The 12,249-nt window shown below is 41.5% G+C and overlaps 1 protein-coding gene across 3 annotated transcripts in view; it reads left to right on the forward strand.

The window, feature by feature from the left end:
* LOC121874310 overlaps positions 1-12,249 on the forward strand; it is a 90,119-nt gene that overhangs the window by 23,927 nt on the left and 53,943 nt on the right. The gene's annotated exons all lie outside the window — the stretch shown is intronic.

Raw genomic sequence — 12,249 nt, forward strand, 5'->3', positions numbered from 1 at the left:
TGCAATAACAATGGTGGTTATGATGAATGGTGGTTGCTGTAGGATAATGATGGTTGTAGGTAGTGGTAGTGCACTGTTATAGCTGGTGTTGAATTAATTTTTAACATGACTCGAGTTTGTTGCGTCTTTCCAGGAGGAAAAAAAAAGATGCTAGTCACCTCACCTCTTGTCACTTTCTGCGCGAGTAAGGGAGAGTGATTCCTTAATACCTGTTCTGGGTTCGAATTCTCTTGTAAGCGACACGAGAACAATATCCAGTTAAGTTAGAATCTCAGTGTAATGTTGGCGTCATTCTTTCCTTCGTTTATCTTCTGTAAGTTAAGTGAATCAGTTATATTCATTGTTCTCATCCTTAATTTAGGGGAATATTTTTGGGGGGTTCGAAATTTAAATGCTTCTTTAGAGGGTTGTTTAAGGTTTTATTAAGGTTAGGTTTGGAAAAGATATGTTAGGTTGGATTAGTGTTAGGTTAGATTAGGTTAACGGTAGGTTAGGATAGCATAGGTTAGGGTAAAAATCATTAAGTTAGAACAGCTAGGGTGTCGAAATCTCCAGGTTAGCCAAAAGCCAGACCAAGAGCCGATTGTAGCGAGATGGTAAAACGCGGTTGGCAAGTTTCCCTTTTGTACTTTCACTCTCATGTCCAAGACGACAGGAGGCGACTTTCCCCACCCACTCGTCTCCCCCACATCACTTACGCTCAACCCTCGTCCGTCACGTCGCGGTGTGAGTTGGGGGTGGTGATGGTAGAGGCTGGAATAGTTTTAGTGAGGAGGGAAGTGAGGTGATAGTAGAGGTTGGTAAAGCATTTAAGAAAACTGTATAGGGTTAAGGAGAGGGGGAAAGTGTTAGAATGTTGTGGGTGGAGGAGTATAGGATAGGAAACACTGTGGAGGTAGAAGGATATAGTAAGGGGGGTAGGAGGAGAAGGAGGATGCTGAGGGAGAAGAAAAGAGACAGGGAGAAGAAAACTGTGTCAGGGAGAGTTTATGGAGGAAAGAGCAGTCAAACTATTGGGGCTGTGAGAAGGGATAAAGTGCATTAACCCCAACTGTTTAATGAGAAGGTTAACATCGTCATTACCCGTGATTAATGAAGGTTACGTCAGCCACACAATTACCTAGAGGGGGGGGGGAAATTAGGGGGTAGGGAGGGGGGTGGAAATCAGGGGGTAGGGGGAGGTTAATGATGGAGGGGTGAATACACACGTGAGGGAAAGAACTTAATAGCCTTATGAACGTCTATATATCCTAGAAACATCTGTACACTGTTATGACGTACACACACACACACACAAGGCGTCAATCTCCATATCTAGAAAATATGATGAACACGATAGCAAGAATTTCACTCCTTTACAACAAAGAAAAGTTGGCTGTAGATCTACTGTTTTAAACCTATACAATTGTTGACTTTATTAACCACATTTAAAGTTAGTGTGGTGAACGGATGGATAGATGGCAGTCACAGATCAAGTCAATCAAACAAGTGACCTTTGTTGACCTAGACTGTGAACCATGTGGTAGTGATGCAATGAAACAATTGAAACTGTTCGCTATCACCGTATGTTTTATGACGTTATCACAATGTAATGTGTTCCTTCTACTACTGGATTTATACAAGTAGCTCCGGCAAAGTTACGTCTGTAGGTAACACAATTTTTAAGTTGTTTTTTATGGCTTCTGTTTAGAGTGTAGTGTTGATGGAATCCACTATTTAACATTTTACACTGAATTTGTATTGAATATTAATTACACAGAATATGTAATTTTATGATACTTTCATCGCAGCTTCACGGGGATAGAGAGAAGAGAGAAATTTGGATCAAATGCCTGATTTGCTTATTGATCATCAAATTGAAGCCTCAAAGCAGCCCCGTCAAATGATTCTCTCGTGATACCAACAAATGTGTACGTGTCATTAGCTGAGAGACTACACCTGCCTGTTTCTGACCTTTACTAGTTAGTGATGATGGGTCCATAACGAAATCCCCACCGGACAAAATCCACGCGGACAAAAACCCCACCGGACATAAATCCCACTGGAGTCGGTGCAGCAAAGAATGACGAAAATGATTCCGGGACTTAGAAACCTTCCATATTAAGATAGATTAAAGAAGCTAAACTTGCATTCCCTAGAAAGACGAAGAGTGCGGGGAGATGTGATAGAAGTATTTAAGTGGGTGAAAGGAATCAATAAAGGGGATATAGATAAAGTTCTTATAATATCCGAGCAGGATAGGACTCGTAGCAACGATTTAAATTGGATAAGTTTAGGTTTAGGAGGGAGATAGGAAGGAACTGGTTCACAAACAGGGTGGTGGACGAGTGGAACAAGCTTAGCAACTTTGTAGTAAGTGCTGGAACGCTGAAAAGTTTTAAAGGGAGGCTAGATAGATTCATGGATGATAGAGTGGAAGTAACTCTCGACAGGAGCTGCCATGCACAGGCCAACCGACCTATTGCAGACTCCTTATTTTCTTATGTTCTTATGATATATAATAATAAGGTGGGGAGAAGGTTATACTATAGGGCATTTCAACATAGTGACTGTGCAAAAAGGTAACATTAACTGGGAGTGAATACACTGGTTGATTACGAGTTGTTGATAATTTTTACAATGGTTGGGACTGGGCTGTTCTTATAGCGATCTGTTCATGCTCGTATGGGCTGGATGCGGTTGTGGTGGAACAGCAACTCGCAGACGAAGGATCTCGGGTGGAAGTAGGAGCCGGTGTCGAGGATGGTGCAGAAGCTTCTCACCAAATATTTAGATGTGTGTATGTATAAATATTCTTAGACCACTACCGTGTGACTCAGGGCTCTGATAAGACTTCATTCAACAACGTAATAGGTGGAAAAGGTTACGAACATGTGTACCCAACGACCACACCGGCGGATGAAGGCATTGCACGATGAAGAGGCTTCTAAGGAGAAAACAAACAAACTGGTCTATCGGCAGTCCATTGTAACTATCCTCCCTAGTTGTTGCGTCACCACTGGATCGGGAAGAGAAAGCCATAACGTGTGGGAGCAGCCTGACTCTCCATGTAAATCAGCTTCTGCGCAGCTATCATCCAGTTCATCACTCTTTTGCCATTATTATCATAACCTCCAAACCGTCAAGAAATCCTACAACGGGAGATGAGTGGTAAGGGATAGGCAGAGATGACTGCCGGCAGTTTCTATTCACAAATCTGCACATGGGTGGCACGGATAAGACGCTCATATATGCACCGAGATTTTGCCAAGAGTGCAATCAGGTCGTGTCTGTGTGACTTGAGCAGCAACATTCAGGAGCCACTTTACTCACCCAGCCTACTCGATACTCTCCTTACAGGTTAACTGCGGTGAGAATCATGAAAAAAGTCAGATCAGATTCGGCAACCTACTGTGTGTTTAAGATATACCACATCAACTACAATAAAATATCAAACTCCAAATAAATTAAATGTATTATGAAGTGAGCGAGAATGATGAATGGGGGGGGGGTGTGAAGTGAGGGAATGTGGAGGTGGTGTGGGAGGTGAGGTGGTGTGGGAGGTGAGGGGCAAGGGAGTATATGAGGAGGGTGTGAAAGCCGAGAGGTGAGAAAGCGTGTGGGGGGGCAAGGAAATGTGGGAGGCTAAGGAGTGTGGGGGTGGTATGAGAAGTGAGGGAACGTGTGGGACTGGTTAGGGAGTGTAGATTGGCCTCTACACTGACCGCTGGCTGCTTGGTCCGTTAGACAAACATTGGAAACAGGAGATGAGATAAACATGGGGAGAGGAAAGACGAAGGAAGGAATAAAATTTAAAAAGAAGAAAGGAAAAACACCCAATCATTATACACCACTAGACAAAGATACAAAAATAAGTCGGTATTGAGTTAAAATAAATGAAATTGTGAAATCGTAAAAAAAAAACACCTGTATTTAGCTCTCGATCTTATTTTGTTATTTTTCCAGTTCATTTAATTACTAGTATTAATCTTTTTGAATTATTGTTTTTCTTCAAAGTTTTATCATATATATTACAAGGGAAGGTATATTGAGTTTAAACGAATTTCAGAGACACTTTACCACACATTAGTATTGAAAAATTGAACACAAACGAACATACCGCACACATTGTATCGGAGTACCACATGCCTCTGCCCCCTGCCCAAAGCTTGTACAGCAGGTCTATACACAAAATAATAAGTCTCTCTATCGAACACTGGCTCAAAAAGGACATAAGTTTTATCCTCGCTACCACCCTACCCTGTACCCTCAAAGTGACTTATCTCTGTACCCTTAGATACATAATTAAACCATTTGAGAACTATGGTTTAAACTATTAGTCCCCAAGAGGTTGACCACCGACCTGAAAGGGATTATAATACCTCTAAAGATATGGTAATTTTTGGTTTATATATCAATAAGACTTGTAAATAATGTAAATATTTATTATACCTAATAAATTAACAAATCGACTGTACGTTGGAGTATAGATCAGACGAGAGGCTCCGTATACGATAATTAGAACTATTACATGTTTGTGTGGGAAGTGTGATGAGATGTCTTGTTGTGCCTGTGAGTGAAGAGGACCAGAAAGAGGATCGAGAGGAAGAGTGAGAGGAAGGAGAGAGGAGGGGGAGGGGCGTGGGAGTCTGGGAATGAGAAGCCCAATTCAATTTATGGTTCTATTGTGAGAGGAGACGCTGGTGGTGGTTGATTCCTGCGTCCTGGTGGTGGACTCTCTCCTCTCTCTCTCTCTCTCTCTCTCTCTCTCTCTCTCTCTCTCAAAAGTTATTCTGTTGTTGGTGTCGAATTTAGGACTTATCGAACTCTGCCTAAAGACTCTGACAGCTGTAGTTTCGTAAACACGATAAACAACTTTGTATCCCACATCGATTTATCTACCTATCTACCCGTTAATATCTACCTATCTACCCATTAACATCTGCCTATCTACCCATTAATATTTACATATCTACCTATCTACCCATTAATATTTACCTATCTACCTATCTACCCATTAATATCTACCTATCCACTGCTTCTGAAAACTGTAGGGTAGAGAACTATTGGTAGAGAACCACACTTGTCCCCAGTACTTGACCAGTAAACTTCCTCCCTCCTGCCTAGCCCTCCCATCTTAAATTGTCTCTTCATGTTTCCAGGACGATCAGACATTACTCCAGGTGGTGACATAAAAACTGGAAATCTTAGCCAATCCAGGGTTAAAAAAAATGATGCTTGTTATATACCCCACAATTCTTCCAGTGACACTCGGATTAAACTCAAAAGGTTAAAGCCTCATCTTCCGGGATATCACCTTGATCCATTATGTGCTTCCGGGATAAAGTTATCATCACGTAAATTATTATACCGGATTGATATTTCGATCGTGACTGTTGGTTATTTGGCGGCTAGTTTTCTCCCTCTAGCTTACCACATCTATTTAAGCTATTTAACATTCGTCCATTAATTATTATTATTTCTTTAGACTTTATTATTTTAAGCCTTCAGTCTATCTATACCTTACTTTACTGATGCAGCCTCCACTCTCCCGGACTGTGCTGTACCAATCCGAATTTGGTTTATCCAGCCAGTCACTCACCCGGAGGGAGTGGGGGTGAGTGAGCCAGCTATGTCACAATGTATACCTTGTGTTGGTGGGACCTGACCGCGGAAGTGTTCACTCTGGCAACACATACCAGGCCTCCTCTGCGTGTGTGTGTGTAGTAATAATAATAAAAGGTTTATTGAGAAAGTTCTGCAGCCCGAAGACTGAAAATATACATTAGACAAAAATTACTTATTACATACAAAGACATGGGATAGGTGGGTCGTTTAGCAAAAGCTTTCATTACTAGAAGGAGAAGGAACATGATTTGAACATACAAATTATTAAAGTTTACAGTTGATGGCCCGGGCTGGTCTCCTGCCATACTGTGAGGTTCACGTTGGCCACTTGGTGTAGTGACTCGTTCGTAGGTGTGAAGGTGGTGAAGATGGTGGTGATGGTGTTAATTGTAGTGATGATGGAGGTGATAATGTTGATGATGATGGTGGTGGTGATGATGATGATGGTGTTAATGATGGTGAGGGTGGTGGTGATGGTGCCACACTATAGTCACACACCATACCCATCGGTGTCTCCATGACCACTGAGGTCCTTCATATCAACACAGATTACAGATTGCCCCAATAAACTAGCCCCCTCCGGGACAATTATCGCTCATTTGGTCGTAATATCTTCAATGGCCAACTTTTAGAATCGATAATAAGAGTGTTACTTATGCTCACACTACAGAAGTACATATTTTTAAAAGTTTTGGTCATGGGTCTTACGGTATATATTTTTTCCCCTTTAGATTTAAGTTTAACACGGTATACCTTGCTTATATGAGCAATAGGGGTTGGGTATAAATGGGACTGCCCAGTATGGGCCAATAGGCCCGCTGCAGTTTCCTCCATTCTTATGTTCTTATGAACCAAGAAAAACTGATCTCTTCATTTTTAATAGTTGATATTAAGTGTGTGATCCAGTTTAAGATACGCGTTTAGTGGAGATAGTGTACTAACCCCTTGTGTGCGGGTGTCTCCAGTCGGGGCCAGGACCAAAGGCCCCCCTAGGACAAAAGCCCCTCAGTAAAAGTGCAAAACAGGACAGAAGCCCCCTGTTTTTATGTTAAAGAGGGGGCCATTAGAAATATTTAAAATAAATAGATTTAAATATGAAATTATTACAATTTGAATAATTATAATATTATAAGTCTTTAAATTTTGATATAGAACATTATTAAATAAATAGAAAAGAAAAAAGACGACATATTTTACCTTCATGCTCATTCTGTATTTACTGAGGTGACCCGAGGGCCCAGTGAGGTCACTGAATGTCAGGGGAGTAATTACCCCAGTAGACAAAACATACGTCATTGTAGATTTAATAAACAATCCTTGTATACTTTTTTATAACTATAACAGAATTCCCGAAGGTTAGGCCAAGTTAAGATAGGTTAGGTTAAGTTAGGTAAGGTTAGAGAAGTGTTCATAAACTGTAAAAAAAATACAATAGTTATTATAAAAATTCATATTATTACTCCTGGGGGACTTTTGTCCTATGGGGGCTTTTGTCCCAGGGGGGCTTTTGTCCTACACTCCTCCAGTCTGTGTTCGCCAAATAAAGTATTAAAAGTAGCGTCCCCGTAGTGAAGGGGTTAAATACCTCAGTTATTGAAGCGTAATAATATACTAACGTGAAACAAATTTTATTCATGTAAATATAGAATTGAATTTATAATTAAGATGTACCAAACACGTTACTAAGAAGAAATAATTAATTTTAACCAAACTTAATTGTTGTTTTTTACTTAAAAGTTTAAAACTAGCGCAGCACTTGGCAATTACCTTCCTCTAGGTGACTTGATTATTGCAAATGGAAGGACTTTGGGGGTACTGGTAGACTACACATTACGACTACCCCCGTATAGTACTGTACACTAAATGGAGTTGATGAAACGAAACATACAGTAAGTCGACTCGTTGTGCCAAAAGATTAAAATAAAATAAACATGAAAAAAATTCCGTCCTGATAATAATAATAATAAAATTGTACAATATAACACTTGGATATTAATGAACAACAGGTTGGTAACAGTTCCAGGATCAGGGTTTTGGCGTCGCGGGGGAGGAAGAAAGAAACCTAACAAGGAGACTGTTTCACATTCCAAGTAACCGACGTGATGAAATTTAACGGAAGGATATACTGTATTTCATAATTTACTGTTGAATATCGTGGTGGGTGAGTTATCTAGGGTTTTACAACTTTCGTGACATATGCCTCCGTTATCAGCTTAAACTAGGCGTCGCTCTCACAGGAAGGTGCCATTAAAACTGTCCGACTGACTGACTGACTGACACGGGGAGTACAGTAGCTGCTGCTGCCGCCGCCACCATCCATCTCCGACACTCCACCATGACATTATCGACTAAACCACTAACGTTATTCACTGACATTACGTTTTGTTTTAAGACTTGGTTGTTCGTTTCCTCCTCCAACCATAATATATTGTCGCCACCAAACAATCAATATTACCACAACAATCATCACCATCAACCACAACAGTACCTCCCTAGTAACAACCACAATCATCATCACCCATCACCACCAACCACAACCATCATCATCACCCACCATCGCCACCACAAACAACCACATAAGTTCCCCAACCAACACAGGAAGAAGACACAGACAGACACACCCCTATATCAAGCCTAGCACCGACGTCTAGCCCAAGGCCGGACACTCATCATGTTACTACGGTTCCTCCCCCGCCTCTACTCTTCCCGCAACCGCCTTTGTAACGGGAGGTGGGGAGTGACTGTATAACTGTGATTAATTACCTACTTAAGTTCTGTTAGTGAATGCAATGTATTATCAAATTGTTAAGATAATATATTGCTTCACGAGGCATAAGAGAGCAATATTTGGTGTTAATTTGGTGTGCAGTCTACAAAGATTGCTTTAGTTTAACGATCTAACCCAGGGGTCACCAAACTTTTTTCACAGTGGGCCGGATAACTGAAAGAATGACGAGCGCGGGCCGCATAATCATTCTGTTCAATACTTGCAAGCCAGAACGAAAGCTCTGGTAACGTCAGAGCATAGGCGGAGCTACCACGAGCCGGGGAAGGACTTGGGATCCGGCCCGCGGGCCGTAGTTTGGTGACCCCTGATCTAACCTAACCTAATCTAAATTTGCCCAGCAGTTGCGTGGGACGCGGGGGAGGGGGGGGACTGGTTAGTTTTATTACGTCGTTCAAGGAAAATGAAAAAAATTGGAAAGTTAACTTATTCCTATTTTACTGAGCCAATGGGACACAATATTTGATTATCTGGCACTGACTAAACCTAAAATATTTTGATACCATACACAATGCAGAAAGGAGGCCTATGAGAATGGAAAAGGCCTAGTGATTAGATAGCGAAATAAAAAAAAAAAACTATGAACTACGGGTGAAGACTTGACTGGAGGTGGTGGGTGGGTGGCGGCGAGGCAAGGTTGACAAGGCGGTAATTTCGTAAGCAAGTGTTAATCCTGGTAATGGTAAAAGTGTATGAGGGAGGCGGTCCTTCCACGGTAATAGTCAACTGTTGGGATATGATGTTGTGAGTCCTGTGTCTTCATAAAGTTGGACACACACACAAACATCATCATCATCAACTGGTCATCGTCCATCCGTTCACCATCATTCATCATAGCCATCCATCCACAATTGTCATCATCTGTCATTCAGCATTCATCCATATGATTACCGTCATTGCTATCACACTTCACCACCACCAAGTTCCATATTTTCTCCCCACGAGTTGTTGCTTCATCCATGACGCAGAGGAAACCAAGCACACATTCACACGTACACCCACAGTTATATATACACACATACACACACACACAGACCGCGCTCGGAGCAAAGAAAACATACACAAACCCTACACTACATCAGGATATGCAAATATACACATAGGTACACAAATACAAACCAATACATATACACAGAAACTTTGCCTGTTGAGACGACTGGCAGAAAGTGTAGTCACCCCCTACCCGCCGGCCCGCACACACACACACACACACACACACACACACACACACACACCCCTTTTGTTCAACGACCCACATACCCTATGTCTCTGTCTGCAATAAGTAATTTTTGCCTAATGTATATTTTCAGCCTTCGGGCTGCAGAACAAACACTGTCAATGTATACAGCCTTAACAACATCAACCTAGAGAAGTCGACTTGTGAAAGAGACCTAGGGGTACTTGTAAGCCCGGACCTACGGCCTAGAAAACAGTGCTTTAATGTTCGAAATAAGGCAAACAGAATATTAGGTTTTATATCTAGAAGTGTAAGTAATAAGAGTGCAGAGGTCTTATTGCAACTGAATCTTGCGCTAGTCAGGCCGCACCTCGATTATGCTGTTTAGTTCTGGTGCCCTTATTATAGAATGGATATCAATTCACTGGAGTCGGTGCAGCGAAGAATGACGAAAATGTTTCCGGGACTTAGAAACCTTCCATATCAGGATAGATTAAAGAAACTCAACTTGCATTCCCTAGAAAGACGAAGAGTGCGGGGAGATGTGATAGAAATATTTAAGTGGGGGAAAGGAATCAATACAGGAGATATAGATAAAGTTCTTATAATATCCGAGCAGGATAGGACTCGTAGCAACGGATTTAAGTTGGGTTTAGGAGGGAGATAGGAAGGAACTGGTTCACAAATAGGGTGGTGGACGAGTGGAACAAGCTTAGCAACTTTGTAGTAAGTGCTGGAACGCTGGAAAGTTTTAAAAGGAGGCTAGATAGATTCTTGGATGATAGAGAGTGGTAGTAACTCTCGACAGGAGCTGTCATGCACAGGCCAACCGGCCTATTGCAGACTCCTTATTTTCTCATAAACCGTTAATTATTATTATTATAGTTACACATGCACACACATAGAGATCCTATAGTGTCTTGTCCTCGCCTGTGGTCATATACTGTGTTCTATAGTGTCTTGTCCTCGCCTGTGGTCATATACTGTGTTCTATAGTGTCTCGTCCTCGCCTGTGGCCATATACTGTGTTCTATTGTGTCTCGTCCTCGCCTGTGGTCATATACTGTGTTCTATAGTGTCTCGTCCTCGCCTGTGGTCATATACTGTGTTCTATTGTGTCTCGTCCTCGCCTGTGGTCATATACTGTGTTCTATAGTGTCTCGTCCTCGCCTGTGGTCATATACTGTGTTCTATAGTGTCTCGTCCTCGCCTGTGGTCATATACTGTGTTCTATAGTGTCTCGTCCTCGCCTGTGGTCATATACTGTGTTCTATAGTGTCTCTTCCTCGCCTGTGGTCATATAGTGTGTTCTATAGTGTCTCGTCCTCGCCTGTGGTCATATATGTAGTGTCTCGTCCTCGCCTGTGGTCATATACTGTGTTCTATAGGTCTCGTCCCTCGTGGTCATATACTGTGTTCTATACTCGCCTGTGGTCATATACTGTGTTCTATAGTGTCTCGTCCTCGCCTGTGGTCATATACTGTGTTCTATAGTGTCTCGTCCTCGCCTGTGGTCACTGTGTTCTATACTCGCCTGTAGTCATATACTGTGTCTATAGTGTCTTGTCTCGCCTGTGGTCATATACTGTGTTCTATAGTGTCTCGTCCTCGCCTGTGGTCATATACTGTGTTCTATAGTGTCTCGTCCTCGCCTGTGGTCATATACTGTGTTCTATAGTGTCTCGTCCTCGCCTGTGGTCATATAGTGTGTTCTATAGTGTCTGTCCTCGCCTGTGGTCATATACTGTGTTCTATAGTGTCTCGTCCTCGCCTGTGGTCATATACTGTGTTCTATACTGTGTTCTATAGTGTCTCGTCCTCGCCTGTGGTCATATACTGTGTTCTATAGTGTCTCGTCCTCGCCTGTGGTCATATACTGTGTTCTATAGTGTCTCGTCCTCGCCTGTGGTCATATAGTGTGTTCTATAGTGTCTCGTCCTCGCCTGTGGTCATATACTGTGTTCTATAGTGTCTCGTCCTCGCCTGTGGTCATATACTGTGCTTCCTGTGTTCTTTTGATCTTTAGTTTACCTGGATTGGTTACCGGTGAGTTCTTTTCAACAATTGACAATGCCAAATTAATGTAAGTTCTACCTGGGAACGAAGAGCGAACATTAATTTGTTTTATTCTGCTATGACTAACAACTATATTGCTTAATGTAAAAAAAAATGTGAAGGTAATTGGTATATTATTAGATTACGAAGCATAATTCTGTGATATAAATAAATTAGCAAGCTATAACAAATATGAAAGTTGAGTAAATGAAAAGAAGGTTGCTGGTGGGGTTGTTTGCAGCAACTTTTCCGCACTAGGCTAGATTGTGTTGCGTCAGGCCACTAAGCTTCCTTCCTCCTTATAACAATGAAATTTGAACAGTTGTTGCGCAAAATGTACAGTGTATAAAAATATTTCCAGTTTACAGTGCTAAAATAGGTTTAACAGAGATTTAACTAAATTAATATTATCAACATGCAAATGCAAAACTCATAAAGACAAGTTCTAAACACACAACACACCAATATACTGTAGTACTCAAGTACGGTACGAAAAGTGAATTTAAAATCCCATCTAAGTTCCTGTTGGACAAAAATGTGTCAACCATTTTCACCGAAACACTGTGAAGCAAAACAAACTAAAGCACCTAAAGAATTTACGAAGTGTGTGACTAATATATTGGCA

This window comes from Homarus americanus, unplaced genomic scaffold, assembly GCF_018991925.1.
Source record: "Homarus americanus isolate GMGI-L3 unplaced genomic scaffold, GMGI_Hamer_2.0 scaffold47254, whole genome shotgun sequence".
Taxonomy (NCBI): Eukaryota; Metazoa; Arthropoda; class Malacostraca; order Decapoda; family Nephropidae; genus Homarus; species Homarus americanus.